The following is a 23,790-nucleotide window of genomic DNA, read 5'->3' as shown; positions in this document are numbered from 1 at the left end:
AGGCACATTGTATTGAAGCTGTCTAAAATCAACGACAAAGAAAGAATCCTCAAGGCAGCCAAGGAAAAGAAGACGGTAACTTACAAAGGAAAGCCCATTAGATTATCATCAGATTTTTCAGCAGAAACTCTACAAGCCAGGAGGGAGTGGAACCAAATATTCAAACTATTGAAAGAGAGAAACCATGAGCGAAGAATAATATATCCAGCAAAGATATCCTTTAGATATGAAGGAGGAATAAAGACCTTTCCAGACATACAGAAGCTGAGGGAATTTTCTAATACACGACCTGCACTACAAGAAATACTAAAGGAGGCTATTCGACCACCATCAACAGGGACAATTTGTGGCAACCACAACTCAAAAAGGGGGAGAGTAAAGGCCTGAACCGGAATATGGGAATGGAGAAAGTAAGCGTGCTGAAGGTAATGGAATACTCTAAATATCAAACTTTCTTTTACATAAACTTAAGGGTAACCACTCAAAATAAATCCAGAATTGAAATATATACTGAAATAAAAGAAGAAACAGAAGTAAACATCATAGAATACCACCACACAGAAATAATAGACAACAACAAAAAGGCAAAGAAACAATGGAGACACAGCCTTCCCAGAAAACTAAAGATAGAATTACAGGAAATCCTCACATATCAATAATCACCCTAAATGTAAATGGACTGAACTCACCAATAAAAAGGCACAGACTAGCAGATTGGATCAAAAAACTAAACCCAACCATATGCTGTCTCCAAGAGACACATCTCAGTTACAAGGACAAGCATAGACTCAAAGTGAAAGGGTGGAAATTGACACTCCAAGCAAATGGTACCCAGAGAAAATCAGGTGTAGCCATAATGATATCAGATGAAACAGACTTCAAGGTAAAAAAGATAACAAGAGACAAAGATGGACATTTCATAATGGTGAAGGGGACTGTACAACAAGAAGACATAACAGTCATCAATATTTATGCCCCCAATCAGGGAGCACCGAAATACACCAAGCAACTACTAACAGAACTAAAGGGAGAAATTGACCAAAATACAATTATACTAGGGGACTTAAATACATCATTGACAGCTATGGATAGAGCATCCAAACAGAAAATAAATAACGAAATAGTAGCCCTAAATGACACATTAGATGAAATGGACATAATTGACATTTCTAGAGCACTTCATCCTAAAACATCAGACTATGCATTCTTTTCTAGTGTACATGGAGCATTCTCAAGGATAGACCATATATTGGGACATAAAATAAGTCTCAACAAATTTAAGAAGATTGAAATCATACCATACATATTCTCTGATCACAAGGCTTTGAAATTGGATATCAACTGTAAAAAGAAAGCGGGAAAAAACACAAATACATGGAGATTAAACAACATACTTTTAAAGAAGGACTGGGTCAAAGAAGAAATTAGAGGAGAGATCAAAAGATACATAGAAACAAATGACAATGAAAATACATCCTACCAAAATTTTTGGGATGCAGCGAAAGCAGTTTAAGGGGGAAATTTATCTCATTACAGGCCTATCTCAAGAAACAAGAAAACTCCCAAATAAATAACCTCATGTTACACCTTAAAGAACTAGAAAAAGAAGAACAAGTAAAACCCAAGGTCAGCAGAAGAAAGGAAATAACAAATATTAGAGCAGAAATAAATGAAATAGAGAACAAAAAGACAATAGAAAAAATTAATATGACACAGAGCTGGTTCTTTGAAAAGATTAACAAAATTGATAAACCCTTGGCTAGACTTACTAAGATAAAAAGAGAGAAGACACTGATTAACAAAATCAGAAACGTAAAAGGGGAAGTTATCACGGACACCACAGAAATACAAAGGATCATCCGAGAATACTGTGAAGGACTATATGCCACCAAATTCAACAACCCAGAAGAAATGGACAAGTTCTTAGAAACATGTAGCCTTCCAAGGCTGAACCATGAAGAACTGGAAAATCTAAACAGTCCGATCACCAGTAACGAAATGGAATCAGTCATCCAAAACCTTCCCAAAAGCAAAAGTCCGGGACCAGATGGCTTCACTAGTGAATTCTACCAAACCTTCAAAGAGGATCTAATACCAATTCTGCACAAACTCTTCCAAAAAATTGAAGAAGAAACAGTACTCCCCAACACATTTTATGAGGCCAACATTACCCTGATACCAAAACCTGGTAAAGACAGCACAAAAAAAGAAAACTACAGACCAATATCTCTGATGAATACCGATGCAAAAATCCTAAATAAAATTCTAGCAAATCGAATACAACAATGCATTAAAAAGATTATTCATCACGACCAAGTGGGGTTCATCCCCGGGGCACAAGGATGGTTCAACATACGCAAATCCATCAATGTGATACATCATATAAACAAAATAAAGGACAAAAATCATATGATTATATCAATTGATGCAGAAAAAGCATTTGACAAGATACAACATCCATTTATGATTAAAACACTTAATAAAATAGGTATAGAAGGAAAATACCTTAACATAATAAAAGCCATATATGACAAGCCCTCTGCTAATCTCATAATTAATGGAGAAAGACTGAAGCCCTTTGCTCTACGTTCAGGAACACGACAGGGATGTCCCCTATCACCTCTGCTTTTCAACATCGTGTTGGAAGTCCTTGCCAGAGCAATCAGGCAAGAGAAAGAAATCAAAGGCATCCAAATTGGGAATGAAGAAGTTAAATTATCACTCTTTGCAGATGACATGATGCTATATATAGAAAACCCTAAAGACTCCACCAAAAAGCTATTAGAAACAATCAACGAATACAGTAAAGTTGCTGGCTACAAAATCAACGCACAAAAGTCCATTGCCTTCCTATATACCAACAATGAAATCTCAGAAAAAGAAATACAAAAAACAATTCCTTTTACAATTGCATCAAAAAGAATAAAATACCTAGGAATAAACTTAACCAAGGATGTGAAAGACCTATATGCTGAAAACTATAAGACTTTTCTGAAAGAAATTGAAGAAGACACAAAGAAATGGAAAGACATTCCGTGCTCATGGATTGGAAGAATCAACATAGTTAAAATGGCCATATTACCCAAAGCAATATACAGATTCAATGCAATCCCCATCAAAATCCCAATGGCATATTTTAAAGAAATAGAACAAAAAATCATCAGATTTGTTTGGAACCACAAAAGACCCCGAATAGCCAAAGCAATCTTAAGAAAAAAGAACTATAATGGAGGTATCACACTTCCTGACTTTGGCCTGTACTACAGGGCCACAATAATCAAAACAGCATGGTATTGGCAGAAAAACAGACATATAGACCAATGGAATAGAATTGAGAACCCAGAAATAAAACCACATAAATATGGACAGATAATTTTTGACAAAGAAGCTAAAAACATACAATGGAGCAAAGACAGCCTCTTCAATAAATGGAGCTGGGAGAATTGGATAGCCACGTGCAAAAGAATGAAACTGGACTGCTATTTGTCACCATGTACCAAAATTAATTCAAAATGGATCAAAGACTTAAGCATAAGACCTGACACAATAAACTGCATAGAAGAAAACATAGGTACTAAACTTATGGACCTTGGGTTCAAAGAGCATTTTATGAATTTGACTCCAAAGGCAATGGAAGTAAAAGCTAAAATAAACAAATGGGACTATATGAAACTTAAAAGCTTCTGCACAGCAAAAGAAACCATTGACAAAATAAAGAGGCCACCAACTGAATGGGAGAAGATTTTTGCAAACAGTGCCTCCGATAAGGGGCTAGTATCCAGAATATACAAGGAACTCATGCAACTGAACAACAAAAAAACAAACAACCCAATTGAAAAATGGGCAGAGGACTTGAAGAGACATTTCTCCAAAGAGGACATACAAATGGCAAATAGACATATGAAAAAATGCTCAACATCACTAATCATCAGAGAAATGCAAATCAAAACCACAATGAGATATCACCTCACCCCAGTCAGAATGGCCATCATCAACAAGACAAATAGTAACAAATGTTGGAGAGGCTGTGGAGAAAAAGGAACCCTCATACACTGTTGGTGGGAATGCAGACTGGTGCAGCCGTTATGGAAGGCGGTGTGGAGGTTCCTCAAAAAATTACGAATAGAATTGCCATATGACCCAGCAATCCCTCTCCTGGGTATCTACCCAAAAAATCTGAAAACATTTAGAGATAAAGACACGTGTGCTCCAATGTTCATTGCAGCTTTGTTTACAGTGGCCAAGACATGGAAACAACCAAAATGTCCTTCGATAGATGAATGGATGAAGAAGTTGTGGTATATATACACAATGGAATACTATTCGGCAGTAAGAAAAGATGATATAGGAACATTTGTGACAACATGGATGGATCTTGAGAGTGTAATGCTGAGCGAAATAAGTCAGACAGAAAAAGCAGAGAACCATGTGATTTCACTGATATGTGGTATATAAACCAAAACAACAAAAGAACAAGACAAACAAATGAGAAACAGAAACTCATAGACACAGACAATGGTTTGGTGGTTGCCAGAGGGTAAGGGGGGTGGGGGGTGGGGGGTGGGGGGTGGGAGATGTGGGTAAGGGGGATCGAATATATGGTGATGGAAGGAGAACTGACTCTGGGTGATGAACACACAACGGGATTTATAGATGATGTAATACAGAATTGTACACCTAAAATCTATGTAATTTTACTAACAACTGTCACCTCAATAAATTTAATAATAAAAAAAAAAAAAAAAAAAAAAAAAAAAAAAAAAAAAAAAAAAAAAAAAAAAAAAAAAAAAGATTATTCATCACGACCAAGTGGGGTTCATCCCTGGGGCACAAGGATGGTTCAACATACGCAAATCCATCAATGTGATACATCACATAAACAAAATAAAGGACAAAAATCATATGATTATATCAATTGATGCAGAAAAAGCATTTGACAAGATACAACATCCATTTATGATTATAATACTTAATAAAATGGGTATAGAAGGAAAATACCTTAACATAATAAAGGCCATATATGACAAGCCCTCTGCTAATCTCATAATTAATGGAGAAAAACTGAAGCCCTTTGCTCTATGTTCAGGAACACGACAGGGCTGTCCCCTATCACCTCTGCTTTTCAACATAGTGTTGGAAGTCCTTGCCAGAGCAACCAGGCAAGAGAAAGAAATAAAACAGATCCAAATTGGGAATGAAGAAGTTAAATTATCACTCTTTGCAGATGACATGATGTTATATATAGAAAACCCTAAAGACTCCACCAAAAAGCTATTAGAAACAATCAACGAATATAGTAAAGTTGCCGGCTACAAAATCAACGCACAAAAGTCCATTGCCTTCCTATATACCAACAATGAAATCTCAGAAAAAGAAACACAAAAAACAATTCCTTTTGCAATTGCAACAAAAAGAATAAAATACCTAGGAATAAGCTTAACCAAGGATGTGAAAGACCTATATGCTGAAAACTATCAGACATTTTTGAAAGAAATTGAAGAAGACACAAAGAAATGGAAAGACATTCCGTGCTCATGGATTGGAAGAATCAACATAGTTAAAATGGCCATATTACCCAAAGCAATATACAGATTCAATGCAATCCCCATCAAAATCCCAATGGCATATTTTAAAGAAATAGAACAAAAAATCATCAGATTTGTTTGGAACCACAAAAGACCCCGAATAGCCAAAGCAATCTTAAGAAAAAAGAACAATAATGGAGGTATCACACTTTCTGACTTTGGCTTGTACTACAGGGCTACAATAATCAAAACAGCATGGTATTGGCAGAAAAACAGACATATAGACCAATGGAATAGAATTGAGAACCCAGAAATATAACCACATAAATATGGACAGATAATTTTTGACAAAGAAGCTAAAAACATACAATGGAGCAAAGACAGCCTCTTCAATAAATGGTGCTGGGAGAATTGGATAGCCACGTGCAAAAGAATGAAACTGGACTGCTATTTGTCACCATGTACCAAAGTTAATTCAAAGTGGATCAAAGACTTAAGCATAAGACCTGACACAATAAACTGCATAGAAGAAAACATAGGTACTAAACTTATGGACCTTGGGTTCAAAGAGCATTTTATGAACTTGACTCCAAAGGCAATGGAAGTAAAAGCTAAAATATACAAATGGGACTATATGAAACTTAAAAGCTTCTGCACAGCAAAAGAAACCATTGACAAAATAAAGAGGCCACCAACTGAATGGGAGAAGAATTTTGCAAACAGTGCCTTCGATAAGGGGCTAGTATCCAGAATATACAAGGAACTCATGCAACTCAACAACAAAAAAACCAAACAACCCAATTGAAAAATGGGCAGAGGACTTGAAGAAACATTTCTCTAAAGAGGACATACAAATGGCAAATAGACATATGAAAAAATGCTCAACATCACTAATCATCAGAGAAATGCAAATCAAAACCACAATGAGATATCACCTCACCCCAGTCAGAATGGCTATCATCAACAAGACAAATAGCAACAAATGTTGGAGAGGCTGTGGAGAAAAAGGAAACCTCATACACTGTTGGTGGGAATGCAGACTGGTACAGCCGTTATGGAAGGCAGTGTGGAGGTTTCTCAAAGAATTACGAATAGAATTGCCATATGACCCAGCAATCCCTCTTCTGGGTATCTACCCAAAAAATCTGAAAACATTTAGAGATAAAGACACGTGTGCTCCAATGTTCACTGCAGCTTTGTTTACGGTGGCCAAGACATGGAAACAACCAAAATGTCCTTCGATAGATGAATGGATAAAGAAGTTGTGGTATATATACACCATGGAATACTATTCGGCAGTAAGAAAAGATGATATAGGAACATTTGTGACAACATGGATGGATCTTGAGAGAGTAATGCTGAGCAAAACAAGTCAGACAGAAAAAGCAGAGAACCATGCGATTTCACTGATATGTGGTATATAAACCAAAAACAACAAAAGAACAAGACAAACAAATGAGAAACAGAAACTCATAGACACAGACAATAGTTTAGTGGTTGCCAGAGGGTAAGGGGGGCGGGGGGTGGGGGGTGGGAGATGAGGGTAAGGGGGATCGAATATATGGTGATGGAAGGAGAACTGACTCTGGGTGATGAACACACAATGGGATTTATAGATGATGTAATACAGAATTGTACACCTGAAATCTATGTAATTTTACTAACAATTGTCACCCCAATAAATTTAATTAAAAAAAAAAAAAAAAGAAAAAAGAACAATAATGGAAGTATCACACTTCCTGACTTTGGCTTGTACTACAGGGCTACAATAATCAAAACAGCATGGTATTAGCAGAAAAACAGACACATAGACCAATGGAATAGAATTGAGAACCCAGAAATAAAACCACATAAATATGGACAGATAATTGTTGACAAAGAAGCTAAAAACATACAATGGAGCAAAGACAGCCTCTTCAATAAATGGTGCTGGGAGAATTGGATAGCCACGTGCAAAAGAATGAAACTGGACTGCTATTTGTCACCATGTATCAAAGTTAATTCAAAATGGATCAAAGACTTAAGCATAAGACCTGACACAATAAACTGCATAGAAGAAAACATAGGTACTAAACTTATGGACCTTGGGTTCAAAGAGCATTTTATGAACTTGACTCCAAAGGCAATGGAAGTAAAAGCTAAAATAAATGAATGGGACTATATGAAACTTCAAAGCTTCTGCACAGCAAAAGAAACCATTGACAAACTAAAGAGGCCACCAACTGAATGGGAGAAGATTTTTGCAAACAGTGCCTCCGATAAGGGGCTAGTATCCAGAATATACAAGGAACTCATGCAACTCAACAACAAAAAAACAAACAACCCAATTGTAAAATGGGCAGAGGACTTGAAGAGACATTTCTCCAAAGAGGACATACAAATGGCAAATAGACATATGAAAAAATGCTCAACATCAGTAATCATCAGAGAAATGCAAATCAAAACCACAATGAGATATCACCTCACCCCAGTCAGAATGGCTATCATCAATAAGACAAATAATAACAAATGTTGGAGAGGCTGTGGAGAAAAAGGAACCCTCATACACTGTTGGTGGGAATGCAGACTGGTGCAGGCATTATGGAATGCAGTTTGGAGGTTCCTCAAAGAATTACGAATAGAGTTTCCATATGACCCAGGAATCCCTCTCCTGGGTATCTACCCAAAAAATCTGAAAACATTTAGAGATAAAGACACGTGTGCTCCAACGTTCATTGCAGGTTTGTTGACGGTGGCCAAGACATGGAAACAACCAAAATGTCCTTCAATAGATGAATGGATAAAGAAGTTGTGGTATATATACACAATGTAATACTATTCGGCAGTAAGAAAAGATGATATAGGAACATTTGTGACAACATGGATGGATCTTGAGAGAGTAATGCTGAGCGAAACAAGTCAGACAGAAAAAGCAGAGAACCATGTGATTTCACTGATATGTGGTATATAAACCAAAACAACCAAAGAACAAGACAAACAATTGAGAAACAGAAACTCATAGACACAGACAATAGTTTAGTGGTTGCCAGAGGGTAAGGGGGATGGGGGGTGGGAGATGAGGGTAAGGGGAATCGAATATATGGTGATGGAAGGAGAACTGACTCTGGGTGATGAACACACAATGGGATTTATAGATGATGTAATACAGAATTGTACACCTGAAATCTATGTAATTTTACTAACAATTGTCACCCCAATAAATTTAATAAAATAAAATTTAAAAAATATATATATATGTAAAAAAAAAGAAAGAAACAGACACAACTAGAAGATATCCAATAAATAACACTTTGACTAAAGGGTAAGAGAAAGAAGGAATGAAAGCAGATAAAAGTCATGGTAAGTGTATTAGTCTCCACAGACTGCTATAACGAAATAACAGACTGGGTGGATTAAATGACAGAAATTAATTTTCTCACAGTTCTGAAGACTTTAAGTCCAAGATCAAAGTGCTGTCCGGTTTGTTTCCCGTGAGACCTCTCTTGTAGATGGCTGCCTTCTTGCTGTGTCAACCCATGGTGTGAGCACAGAAAGAGAGCTCTGGTGCCTCTTTCTCTTCTTATAAAGACAGTCTTCTCTTCTTATCTGATTAGGACCCCACCCTTATGACCTCATTTCAATACCGCCTTAAAGACTCTATCTCCAAATATAGTCAAATTGGCGGTTAGGGCATAAACATATTAATTTGGGGGAGACACAATTCAGTCCATAACAGTACCTGATGTATGGGCAGAACATGGCCAGGCTGAGCAATGCGGAGTCATATGCGCAAGGGTTAAAAAGATGGACTCTGATTTCAGATAGGCATGGGTTTAAATCCCAGCTCTCCAACTTCATTTGTTTATTCTTCCACTCAATTGTTGAACCAGTATTTATTAAACATATGTATATGTTGACCCTGCTAAATAGTTTAAGCACCCTGGATGAATATAGGCATCTCAACAGACACTATCTCTGTTCTTATACAACTTATAATCCAGAGAGAACGTTAGTCAATAATAAAATATATGTAGTCACGGGATATAAAGTTCAACATAGGGAATATAGTCAATGGTGTTGTAACAGCTATATACAATGTCAGAGGCGTAGTAGATTGGGGGAGAAGTGTAAATGTCTAACTATTATGTTGTTTTGTACACCTGAAACTAATAAAAAATTTTTAAAAACATACAAATATATAATTCCCAGCTATGAGCTCTTGTAAAAGTTATGCAAACATACAAAGCCTCAATTTCCTCATCTGTAAAATGGCCCAATAATGGTGTTTACATAATAGTGTTTTATGAGGAGATGAAACGAAAAGATGCATGTAAGATATGACACAGTATCTGACATGTAGGTAGTACAAACAAACAAACAACAAAAACTAACGACATAAAAACCTGTAAGAGACACCCTTCCGATCAAGAGGAAAATAATAAATTACAGATTGTTAGAAACCAATGACTATATCATTCTTCATGTAATCTAATTGGGGATAAAAATATGGGATAACATTTTCCTTCTCTCACTCTTGCCAGGCCACATTTCCTATGCCCAGAGGAATGCTGGAAATGCCTCATGAAGCCACGTTTGAAAGATAATGTTCTTCAATTCACCTGCTTTTTAAAACAAACAATTTGCTCTTTGTGATTTATTACAGAATGAAAGGTGAAAACCAGGATGATTAAAAGTAGCCCTACTGTTTTTCCTCCTCACTCAGCAAGCAACTGAGGCTGGAGGTGGCAGCCAGTCTATTATAACTGTGTCCCCAATCCTTTAGAGAAATGAGCATGAAATACATGGAAATGAGGCAATCCAATGTGAAAAAAAAAAATAGCTTTGGTAGGAAATCAAGAAAATGAATTTCTAGTTCAAGGGTAGGAAATCAAGAAAATGGATTTCTAGTTCCTGTTTTGATACAAAAGAACTGCATAACCCCAAGAGAGAGTTCCTCATCTATAAATATAAAGGTGTAGGAGAGAGAATTCTAAATTTCAAAATCCGATGCTTTAAATAAGGTTAGAAATCAGCATTAGTAAAACAACAAAGGGAAATGGCCTTCTTTTATGTGACATACAAATCTTGATAATCAGATCAAAATAAAACAAAACAAAAACCATTGCTTTCAAGATGGACTTAACATATAAAGTTGCAGCTTACAATGCATTTTTTTCTTCTCTACACCTTAAAGTAAATAGAGCTCTAAAGTAAGTTTATGCTTGACTGTTCCACAAATGGAATTGTCTCAATGATTCTCTGGGTTGTTTCCATTCAACAACTTTTAGTCCATCCAACAGAAATTTCCAGAGTGGTAATAAATGCAGGCTAATATCCTTGCTAAAAGTGAAATATCTGGCCTGATGTGAGAAGTTGTCTAATCCTCAAAAGAGGATTTTGTTAGCAAAACTGCCATTTCCTCACTTCACCTCAGAGTCTGCATACTCTTAGTTTCTCTTTTCACTGCATACCATTCAGATCAAAGCATTCTTGTCCCGCTTATCCTCTAAAGAACATCATATCAATAGGTTAATAGTTGAAGGTCAAAGACCTCTATCTCTTTGCACCTTGTCTCAGCCATGCTTGGTAGCAGCCAAGGCCCCAGCTGGTGTGGGGGAAGTTGCAGTGAGAACACTGAGAGCCCAGCAGATGTAAAAAGCTTGGTGCAGTGATCTGGGTGCACCTGTTGGCTGTCACCATCTGTTAGCCAAAATGTTAAAGAGCCACACCCTTGGATGGCCAGCTGAGGAGAACTTAATTTCTTCCCCCACAGGCCTCCCAATACAGGCTGCTGATCACATTTTACAAAGAAAGACAGGCAAGCACAAAGAAGAAACTGTCTGAACCCTGCCTGGGGGAGACTGAATCTTCTGTCATTGCTGGGGTTTATTAAGCTAATAAGAAAGGGCTTTTAAAATAAACCTAGATAGTTATTACATGATAAGAAATCTTGTTATAAACTGCCTTTATTTTTAAAGTCAGATAATGCTTTGACACGGATACCCTGTTTCCCCGAAAATAAGATCTAGCTGAACAATCAGCTCTACTGTGTCTTTTAGAGCAAAAATTAATTTAAGACCCAGTATTATATTATATTATATTATATTATATTATATTATATTATATTATATTATATTATATTATATTATATTATATTAATTTATTATGTTATGTTATGTTATGTTATGTTATGTTATGTTATGTTATATAAGACCCGGTCTTATATTATAGCAAAATAAGACCGGGTCTTATATTAATTTTTGCTCAAAAGATGCATTAGAGCTGATTGTTTGGCTAGGTCTTATTTTCAGGGAAACACAGTACTAATATTCAGTGAATTAAATGGTAATGGTATTTTGGATGACTACTTAGTGAGATAAAACTATTACAAGGGAGCTAACATTTACCTCTGTGGGACATAGAAGTGGAATCTCAGAAACAAAACACTTGGGAAACCAGCCCAGAAGAAGCAATTATCTAGGAGTTTAGGCCTTGGAGTCTCAAAGATCAGAGAAACATTCCTCTAAGTGAAAACAAAAACTGGTTGACTTTATCAAATCATGGGGCACTCTTCACCCATTCATGCCCCTCTCTCACTGCCCAGATCTTTACTACACAGAACGAAGTCACATTCCAAAAATGTCAAGAACCAAACAATTGAATAGAACTTAGCCAATGTATATCATTTCAGAGCTAAGTACCACTCCCACTCAGCTCAACGTCAGATAAACATTAAATGACTGGCTTAAATCTTCTCAAAGTTAAATTCAGCTAGACTATGTATCCAGCAACTTTCTTGAATATATATCCAGGATAAATCAGAGCAAATTTTAGCATGCATTCTTGCGTTTGCTGGGAATAAATAGGGAGCAAGAAACTGATTTCTATCCAAAGCTGTAAAATAAGGTTTATTTTGTAATTTAAGATTTTAAAAATAATTTTAAGTTAGAAATGACTTAATCTAGCTATCAAGTTTGCCCCTCCCCTCCTTTTTTTTTTTTTTAGTGGTGGGGAGACAACTTAAAAATACTTTGGCCAAATCTTTTGTATGGTCCCTTACCTTTCATGTTGATTCTCTACCCTGTTCTTTTTTTTTTTTTTTCCCAAACTATCACTCAAACTAATCCTTAAGGAATATTGAATAGAATTACCACCTTTATACCAATCCCATTAGTGTGCTGTTAAATTAATGGGTTCATTTCTGCCCTCAAGCAAGATGTGGATTATAATCTTGAAACAAACTACCTTTAGGCAGTAGGCAATCACTTTAAAAACCTGAAAGCAGGCGACATATGCCACACTACACAATATAAAAGTGTTTAAGAGGTACAAGCCTCCGCCCTCCATGATACATACTCAATTTTAAATAAAACATATTGTCATCTGGTACACGCTTAATCACTGAAATTGAAATTATTGGCCATACTGTCATTTTTAAAACAATAGCTAACGATGTGCACATGTGCTGTTTACAGATCCACAGCTTGTAAACAGAGTCACCAACCACAACTTTGCAAAGGTAAATGACAGCTTGAAAAATTTCAAGTCTCCAGCACTGCTGGGATTTCCTCATTTTCTCCCTTTTCATTAATTTCTTCTTCTCACCCCACCCCCAATTCTAATCATAGACACAACAGATCCCCCTCTGCCTAACCATGTCACTGCCATCCCCCCACTCCCAGGACACATTTCCTGCTGTTGAGACCAGCTGGGGTGTATTAGTCATGCTGAAGCACGTCATGTAACACAGCAAAATATCAAGCAGCTCAGTGTCATGGGAAAAGTGAATCTACTTCATTATCTACCTAGGGAAAGGAAACAGAACTATCATTTCTATGGGCCTGGTCTTCCATTTGTGTTGTTAATGTATGTTCTATTAATATCATTAAGGATATTCCAGATGTTGGTATCAGTAAGCATGGTATGTTAGGAAAGCATCGGTGGTAGTAATGTGGCACATGCCTATCCTCTGAGAGCTTTTCCTACCCTTTTTGCTCATGTACAAATTCCCTTTATGTTAAAGGATTTTGATTTACATAAATAAGGAAGAAGAATACTGTTATCAAACTAGGAACATGTATGACCTTCAGAGAGTTATTTTTAGTCCCAGGACATAATAGTACTGTATGACATTGCTTTGGAAATTTACAGAGAGAAACAATAATGTGTTGTGAAGCATTGATTCTCAAACTGTAATGTACATTTGAATCACAAGGAGGGCCTATTAGAAATACTGTTTTTGATTCAGGAGTCTGAGAGTCTGCATCTCTAACACGCTTCCAAGTGGTGCTGATGCTGCTCAAACCACACTTTCATTATCAAAGTTGTATAGAAAGGGCAACATTTAGGACAGTTCAAAGAATATAGCTTTTTAGAACTACGGAGGATTAACATTAATTAAAAACTGATTTGGATGAGTTGGAAAATACCTAGACCTAGATGATGGTGCAGAGAAGGGGCACAGAATCTCTGGGGACTTTTATGGAGGATGCTTAGGTTAAATTTTAATTTTTTATTCTTGAAGATCTGGACAGATCTGGAAACCCTCAAAATTCTCTTGAGGAGGTATATATTGATATTTCAGATTTTCTTCCATTGGAGAAGCAGTGATATAAACAGAATATTTTTACTTAAAAATTAAAAAAAAAACCAAGTAAAAAAATGGAATTGGAACTAGCTACTGGTTTAGCAGCAGCATCCCTAGTAAAATCCTTGGGGGGGAAAATGAGAAAATAATTTTCCCAGCAAAAGATGGTTCAATCACCATATATTCGATCCCCCTTACCCTCATCTCCCACCCCCCACCCCCCGCCCCCGTTACCCTCTGGAGAACTGACTCTGGGTGATGAACACACAATGGGATTTATAGATGATGTAATACAGAATTGTACACCTGAAATCTATGTAAGTTTACTAACAATTGTCACCCCAATAAATTTAATTAAAAAAAAAAAAAAAAAAAGATGGTTCAAGAATCTATGTTAATGCAAAGCATTAGATTTTCATTTTTCCTTGAAATAATTTACATCTGGTTATTTCCTCTGTCAAGTTTCTCATGTCAATAACTATGGTAGCCTGAAAATACTTGATAATTACACAATTATTTTATTTTTATAACAATAACATTTTTAAGAAAAAACAATCTCAAAAACTTTAAATTATTAGTAAGTGTTCTCCTTCATGATGCTAAGAAACATGAGGACTTTGACTTCCTATGTTAAATTTAGCAGAAAATTTGAAAATTAAAAAAAAGTAATAAGTCAAACTTCTGTTTTATTTCTTAAATTGCCTTATGATGCTCTATTAGTTTTCTCAGGCTGCTAATTACTACAAATTACTGTAAAGTTTGTGGCATACAACAACAGAAATTTATTCTCTCACAGTTTTGGATGCCAGAATCTGCAAGGTTCTAGGGACAAACCTTCTCTGTCTCTTCCTAGCTTCTGGTGGTTGCTGGCAATCCTGAGTATTCTTGGCTTATAGATGCATCATACAGTCTCTGACACCATTGCCACATGATGTTCTCTCTGTATGTCTCTTCTCTGCGTCTTGTCTTCTCTTATAAGGACGCCACTTATATAGGTTTAGGGTCTACCCTAATGGTATGGCCTCATTTTAACTTTGTTACAAATATCCCATTTCCAAGTAAGATCACATTCACAGGCATGGGGATTAAGACTTCAACATAACTTTTTAGAGGGCACAGTTCGAGCCATAACCAGTATTATGGCATAGACTTTGTACTTTGAAGGTAAATTCCCAGATTTTATTTTTTAACTTTACCATTTTGAACAGGTTCCTTTCTTTCTTTCTTTCTTTCTTTCTTTCTTTCTTTCTTTCTTTCTTTCTTTCTTTCTTTCTTTCTTTCTTTCTTTCTTTCTTTCTTTCTTTCTTTCTTTCTTTCTCCTTCCTTCCTTCCTTCCTTCCTTCCTTCCTTCCTTCCTTCCTTCCTTCCTTCCGTCCTTCTTTCTTAATAAAGCAAGGGTGACAGTCCTTTTTGATGCTGAAGTGCTATAATTATAAAGGGGCAAAAACTCAAGATAAGTTTCACTTTTCAATGTAAAAATATGAACTATTAAAATGTCGTAGATATTAAGAATATTTGCTTTGTTTTAGAACTAATATAATTCAAAATATTCTTATGAAAATTTATATATGTTTTTATCTAGCAGTGTTTGCTTCAATATTTATTAATGGCTACCACTAAAAATGTAATAGAGTACCTAATTACATTGTATAGTTTCTTGAGGACAGATATTGTCCCATTACTTTGATTTCATCTCTGTTCCTAAAAGTGCACTCTCCATACATGGTTATTGACCCTGGCTGGAAATTGTCTCATAACTTACATTGAATCATTCTGAAAGGAAAATAAAACTTCTTTAAATGTCATTAACATTTGAGTGGTACTATTAACTATTGGACTTTGGAAAAAAATGTTTTTCAGAAGAGATGAATGACATTTTAGTCAACACTTATTATGTATATCCTGTCATTAGCACTAAAATACAGAATAAACCATCACAGAAAACAATTGGTATTCTAGGTTCATGATCAAGTCCCCAAATCTCTAAGCTTAATATCCTGTCTCACAGTGCATCCAAGTTGCTTGAAAACCATGATGTTAGCTCATGTCTTGCACAGCTTGCTCAGTTATGATATATTAAATCAAACAAGTCACAAGCACACTGATTCTGGTCCAGGATTTATGGGAGACAGGATGAAGAAATTTGATATGAAAACATTTCAATGTAATAATATTCTCCTGGAATCCTTTTCATAACCTCTTTCCCCTGCCCAACCACATAGAAGCAAAAATATTCAAAGAATCTTTGTGGTTAAAACTCAAACAACTCATCTTGAACTTAAAGTTAGCAAATGTCAGCAGTTTTATGTTAGTTTGTCCTACTGTTCTTAGAAATTTAAACTATGGTGTCTTGCTGCATTTAAAATTCTTGCCTGCTTGCTGCAGTCCCTAATAATATCCTGGCCATGTACCTTCATCTATATTCATGAGAGTGCAGATGCAGCCAAATTAGTGGCAGCAAAGCACATTTGAAAGTGTAGAAAACACAATCTGGCTTCCTTTAAACATTTTTTGACAAAAAAAGTTTTATTGAAAAAAAGAACGAAAACCAGACAGATTTAAATTCACCACCACCCCTTAAAGGAGTCTGGTACAAATGCACAGCTGGCTTGATGATGAGTGACAAATCAAAAGTCAGAGAGAAACTTCCCAATCATCTGAGCCCTTGCCACCCGATTAGCAGAAGAGAAACAGGGCAGATGGAGGGAGACACTGCAGTTCGGAGTGAACAGATGGCTACTATGAACTTGATCTATGAAATTAATAACACTTTCTCAAATACAATTAGTAACAGGAATACATTACCTGAATTTTCATAACTGTGAGCAAGCTGACAATACGTGAGACTTTTCAGATTAACAGTTGATGTGGCATTGATATTTGGAAGGAAATAAAAATATACAGCAATAAGAGAAACCTCTTGCTTTCTGATGCCATTGATCAGGATGTTGTAACATATGAAAGGAAAATTGCAATTCAGAGAAATTCTATATTTAAATTTCACTAATTAGAATTGATTTTTCTAATGTAGCCATTTGGGCCAAATAATACATGAGATACTTAAGAGCCTCGCAGATGCATATAGCATTTACTGCCCTAGATGAACTATTATTTAGGAAGAAATTAACCATTATATATCTCCCTACAGAAAAACTTGAGAGAAAAGAAAACAAAAAGGGACAGGGCAGTAAAAAAGTTCAAGATAAGAGGAAATCAAGAGGCTACCTTTTGTGTTTTTCAAATCTACTGATGGTACAGTAAGTAATTCTAGGAAAGTCATTAAGCTTTCTCTGTTTTGATACCCAATCTCTAGAATGGGCAACATGTGTATGCTATATGTCTTAATCAAAGCATTTAAAATATTACTTTGATGCAAAATCCATGATAATGACACTCTGGAATATGGTAACCAGCTGTCTTAGAAGCCAGAACCTCCATGAGCAAGGTGAGGTCAGCCCATAGTGCAGGAGTTTTTGAGGTTCCTAATGGCAGCTATGCTAAATGAAGCCCAACCATGGTGCCTGCAGGAGGCTGAGAGAACCTGGGGTATTACTAGATGAGTAGCAACTCACAGCAGCAGCTACATAGACTTTCTGAGTGTAGCAAATGACACACCCACATTTATGGGTGAGAGCTGCCACAGGCTTACAGCCCATAGGACAGGTGGGCTTGAGTGTCTCTGGAAAGGTGCAAATACTGAAGGATAGAACAAAGAGGTCCAAGCATACCAGTGATATGTACTTGCCTAAGATGGCAAGAAGAGTGTCTCATGAGTCCCAAGTGGCAGATCATTAATTCTGCTACAACATGAGGATGACTATTTCCACAACTGGTGACTATAGAAACTGGTTTAGAGAAAAGATAAGGACATGTCCTCTTCCCTGACAGGAATAACCCTGGGTATTCAGGTAAACAGAGGAATCACAAAAAGAAGACTATTTTGTATTCAGTAGCTAGCACCTTCCTGTTTGTAAGGAAGAAAATAGTGACCAAAGACGTCAAGACAGATTCCTTTCTCCTAAATCATCCAAAAATACACACTTTACAAAATAGTTGAAACATGCATAACTGGGAAAGCCTAGAAGACAAAATAAGTATAGAGAATTTGTGTATTAAATGACATTAATTTTAAGCAATATCTGAATTTGATTTGTGGATTCAGCTGTGAAGTCAATTAGCAGTGAAACCTTAGATAAGTCACTTCCCAAACCACCTAAGAAGTATTCATGTGTAAAATAAAAGGTTTGGGTTTTATAAAAGAACTATCAGATCTAAAAATATTTTATTACATTAAAAATCTACACATTAACATACCAATAGATATTTTATTAATTCTTTCAGGTTGCAATAACATGTTCAACTTGTAACCAAGAATAGGAAACTTATTAGAAAGGTTAATACTAAAATGTTCCCAAAGCATTCAATCTACTCCTGGAAGGGAGAATATTCTTTTTTAAGGTGAATATGTTTTCCCTAATCTGAAACAAAAATAAGATCATCACACACATAGTAAAGTTACATGAATTTCAGGTATACAATTCTGTATTATATCATCTATAATCACATTGTGTGTTAACCACCCAGAGTCAGTTCTCTTTCCATCACCATACATTTGATCCCCTTTACCCTCATCTACCAGCCCCGTACCCCCTTACCCTCTGGTAACCATTAAACTGTTGTCTGTGTCTATGAGATTTTGTTTCTCATTTGCTTATCCTGTTCTTTGTTGTTGTTGTTTTTGGTTTATATACCACAAATCAGTGAAATCATATGATTCACTACTTTTTCTGTCTGACTTATTTCGTTTAGCATTAAAATCTAAAGATCCATCCGTGTTGTCACAAATGTTCCTATATCATCTTTTCTTACCACCGAATAGTGTTCCATTGTGTATATGTACCACAATTTCTTTATCCATTCGTCTATCAAAGGACATTTTGATTGTTTCCTTGTCTTGGCCACCATAAATAAAGCTGCAATGAACATTGGAGCACATTTGTCTTTATAGATAAATGTTTTCAGATTTTTTGGGCAGATACCCAAGAGAGGGATCGCTGGTTCATATGGGAATAGAGAAAGTAAGCATGCTGGAGAAAATGGAATACTCTAAATATCAAACTTTATTTTACATAAACTTAATGATAACCACTCAAAGAAAAAAATCCAAAACTGAAATATACAATGTAATAAAAGAAGAAACAGAGGGGGAAATCATAGAATACCACCACAGAGAAATAATAGACAACAACAAAAAGGCAAAGAAACAATGGAGACACAGCCTTACCAGTAAACTAAAGATAGAATGACAGGAAATACTCACATATCAATAATCATCCTAAATGTAAATGGACTGAACTCACCAAGAAAAAGGCACAGAGTAGCATTTGGATCAAAAAAACTAAACCCAATCATATGTTGTCTCCAAGAGACACATCTCAGGTACAAGGACAGGCATAGACTCAAAGTGAAAGGGTGGAAATTGACACTCCAAGCAAATGGTTCCAGAGAAAATCAGGTGTAGCCATAATGATATCAGATGAAACAGACTTCAGAGTGAAAAAGATAACAAGAGACAAAGATGGACATTTCATAATGATAAAAGGGATTATACAACAAGAACACATAACAGACATCAATATTTATGCCCCAATCACGGAGCTCCAAAATATACCATGCAACTACTAACAGAACTAAAGGGAGAAATTCACCAAAACACAGTTATACTAGGGGATCTAAATACATCATTGACAGCTATGGATAGATCATCCAAACAGAGAATAGATAACGAAATAGCAGCCCTAACTGACACATTAGATGAAATGGACATAAATGACATTTATAGAGCACTTCATCCTAAATCATCAGACTATACATTTTTTTCTAGTGTACATGGAACATTCTCAAGGAAAGACCATATATTGGGACATAAAATCAGACTCAACAAATTCAAGAAGACTGAAATCATACCAAGCATATCCTCTGATCACAAAGCTTTGAAATTCGGTATCAACTGCAAAAAGAAAGCAGGAAAAACCACAGATATGTGGAGATTAAACAACATATGTTGTCATGCAGCAGCCTAACCATGTGTCCCTCATGCCTGTCCCTCAAGAAAGAAGAGTCTGTGAGATGGATCCTTTCAGGGACTTTGCTTCACCTTTGTACTTACACTTCATGTCTCTCTGTTTGGCCCCCAAAAGATGGTTGGTCAGCCAATGACGGGTAAGATTCATCACGGAAGGAACAACCCAAGCCAGGCGGAACCACGTGGGGACCACCAGGAGAACTCGGGGGGCGATAGAGGTGGGCACAGACCCCACCGTCCCCTGGCGGAGGAGAGCTTCTGCCTATGTGACTATATTCCATCCCACAACCTGCTTGGGAAGTGAGTCAATGATGTGATAACATCATTTCTCCTTCCATTCTTATCAATAAGTTTCAACATAAAGGATTTGTCCCTGGGGAGGCACATATCATAATTGTTAAGACATCATAGGACTTTCGATTCCAGCTGTTTGCAGGCAAGGGTGATTGATTTGAATCAGTTTTCTGATATGATGTATGAGACTTACAGACTGTGGAGAAAACAATACTACTTCCTTGTGTGTATATCAATAAAAGCCAGCAGGTGGCCTGATGCGGGGCTCTCAGTCCTTTGAGGCTGGGAGACCCTTGGCCCCGTGTTTCATAACTTTCTTAATTTCTATTTCTTTCTTAACCCTTCGCCGCCCCTTCTCATTCTCTCACTGCCTGTGTTGCACTGGATAATACAAACATACTTTTAAAGAAAGACTGGGTCAAGGAAGAAATAAGAGGAGAGATCAAAATATAAGTAGAAACAAATGAGAATGAAAATGCATCCTACCAAAATTTTGGGGATGCAGCAAAAGCAATGTTAAGGGGGAAATTTATATCATTGCAGGCCTTTCTCAAAGAAAGAAAAAATATCCCAGATAAATAACCTCACATTACCTTAAAGAACTAGAAACAGAAGAACAAATTAAACCCAAGGTCAACAGAAGGAAGGATATAATAAAAACCTGAGCCAAACTAAATGAAATAGAGAACAAAAAGACAATAGGAAAAGTTAATGCAACAAAGAGTTGGTTCTTTCAAAAGATTAATACAATTGACAAACCCTTGACTAGACTCCCTAAGATAAAAAGAGAAAAGACACAAATGAAATCAGAAATGAAATATTGGAAGTTAACATGGGTGCCACAGAAATACAAAGGATCATCCAAAACTAATATGAAGGACTATATACCACCACATTCAATAACCTAGAAGAAATGGACAAGTTCTTAGAAACATATAACCTTCCTAGGTTGAATCATGAAGAACTGGAAAATCTAAATAGACTGATCAACAGTAAGTCAATTGAATCAGTCATCCGAAACCTTCCCAACAGCAAAATTCTGGGACCAGATGGATTCACTAGTCAATTCTACCAAACAATCAAAGAGGACCTAATGCCTGTGCTATTCAAACTCTTCCAAAAAATTGAAGAAGAGGCAATACTTCCTAACTCATTTTATGAGGCCAATGTTACCCTGATACCAAAACCTGGTAAGGATAACACACAAAAAAGATCATTACAGACCAGTATCTCTGATGAATACAGATTCAAAAATCCTAAATAAAATTCTAGCAAATCGAATGCAACAATGCATTAAAATGTTTATACATCATGACCAACTGGGGTACATCCTACAGGCACAAGGATGGTTCAACATACACAAATCGATCAATGTGATACACCACATAAACAAAATAAAGGACAAAAATCATATGACTATATCAATAGATGCAGAAAAAGCATTTGACAAGATACAACATCCTTTTATGATTAAAACTCTTAATAAAATGGATGTAGAAGGAAAATACCTTAATATAATAAAGGCCGCATATGACAAACCCTCAGCTGATGTCATAATTAATGGTGAAAAACTATAGCCCTTACTCTCCATTCAGGAACATGACAGGGGCTGCTGTCCCCTATCACCTCTGCTTTTCAAAATAGTATTGGAAGTCCTATCCACAGCAATCAGGCAAAAGAAAGACAAAAAAGGCATCCAAATTGGAAATGAATAACTTAAATTGTCACTTTTTGCAGATGGCATGATGCTATATATAGAAAACCCTAAAGACTCCACCAAAAAGCTATTAGAAACAATATACGAATACAGTAAACTTGCCAGCTGCAAAAGTAACATACAAATCTCCATTTCATTCCTATATACTAACAATGAAATCTCAAAAGAAAAAAATTAGAAAAAAACACCAGTTCGTTTTGTAATTGCAACAAAAAGAATAAAATACTTAGGCATAAATTTTTTTTATGTTCTTTTATTAAATTTATTGGGGTGACAATTGTTAGTAAAATTACATAGATTTCAGGTGCACAATTCTGTATCACATCATCTATAAATCCCACTGTGTGTTCATCACCCAGAGTCAGTTCTCCTTTCATCACCATATATTTGATCCCCCTTACCCTCATCTCCCACCCCCCACCCCCTACACCCCTTACCCTCTGGTAACCACTAAACTATTGTCTGTGTCTATGAGTTTCTGTTTCTCATTTGTTTGTCTTGTTCTTTAGTTCTTTTTGTTTTATATACCACATATCAGTGAAATCACATGGTTCTCTGCTTTTTCTGTCTGACTTATTTTGCTCAGCATTACACTCTCAAGATCCATCCATGTTGTCACAAATGTTCCTATATCATCTTTTCTTACTGCCGAATAGTATTCCATTGTGTATATATACCACAACTTCTTTATCCATTCATCTATCGAAGGACATTTTGGTTGTTTCCATGTCTTGGCCACCATAAACAAAGCTGCAATGAACATTGGAGCACACGTGTCTTTATCTCTAAATGTTTTCAGATTTTTTGGGTAGATACCCAGGAGAGGGATTGCTGGGTCATATGGCAATTCTATTCGTAATTTTTTGAGGAACCTCCACACTGCCTTCTATAACGGCTGCACCAGTCTGCATTAAGACCTATACAATGAAAACTAAAAGGCATTTTTAAAGGAAGTTGAAGAAGACACAAAGAAATGGAAGGATATTCTGTGTTCATGGATGGGAAGAATCAACATAGTTAAAATGGCCATATTACCCAAAGTAATATACAGGTTTAATGCAATCCCCATCAAAATCCCAATGGCATTTTTTAAAGAAATAAAACAAAAAACCATCAGACCCCGAATAGCCAAAGCAATCCTAAGAAAAATGAACAATGCTGGAGGTATCACACTCCCTGACCTCAGCTGGTACTAGAGGTCAACAATAATCAAAACAGTGTGGTATTGGCAGAAAAACAGACAAAAAAACCAATGGAACAGAAGTGAGAACCCAGAAATAAACCTACATGAATATGGACAGATAATTTTTGACAAAGAAACAAAAAACATACAATGGAGGAAAGACAGTCTCTTCATTAAATGGTGCTGGGAGAATTGGAAAGCCACGTGCAAAAGAATGAAACTGGACTGCTGCTATCTGTCACCATGTACCCAAATTAACTCAAAATGGATCAAGGACCTAAACATAAGACCTAAAGCTATAAACTGCATAGAAGAAAACATAGGTACTAAACTTATGGAATTTGGGTTCAAGGAGGATTTTATGAATTTGACTTCAAAGGCAAGGGCAGTAAAAGCTAAAATAAATAAATGGGACTATGT

This window comes from Rhinolophus sinicus, chromosome 6, assembly GCF_057876585.1.
Source record: "Rhinolophus sinicus isolate RSI-liver-muscle chromosome 6, RSI-T2T, whole genome shotgun sequence".
NCBI classification, from domain to species: domain Eukaryota; kingdom Metazoa; phylum Chordata; class Mammalia; order Chiroptera; family Rhinolophidae; genus Rhinolophus; species Rhinolophus sinicus.
Note: the sequence above shows the minus strand (reverse complement) of the source record.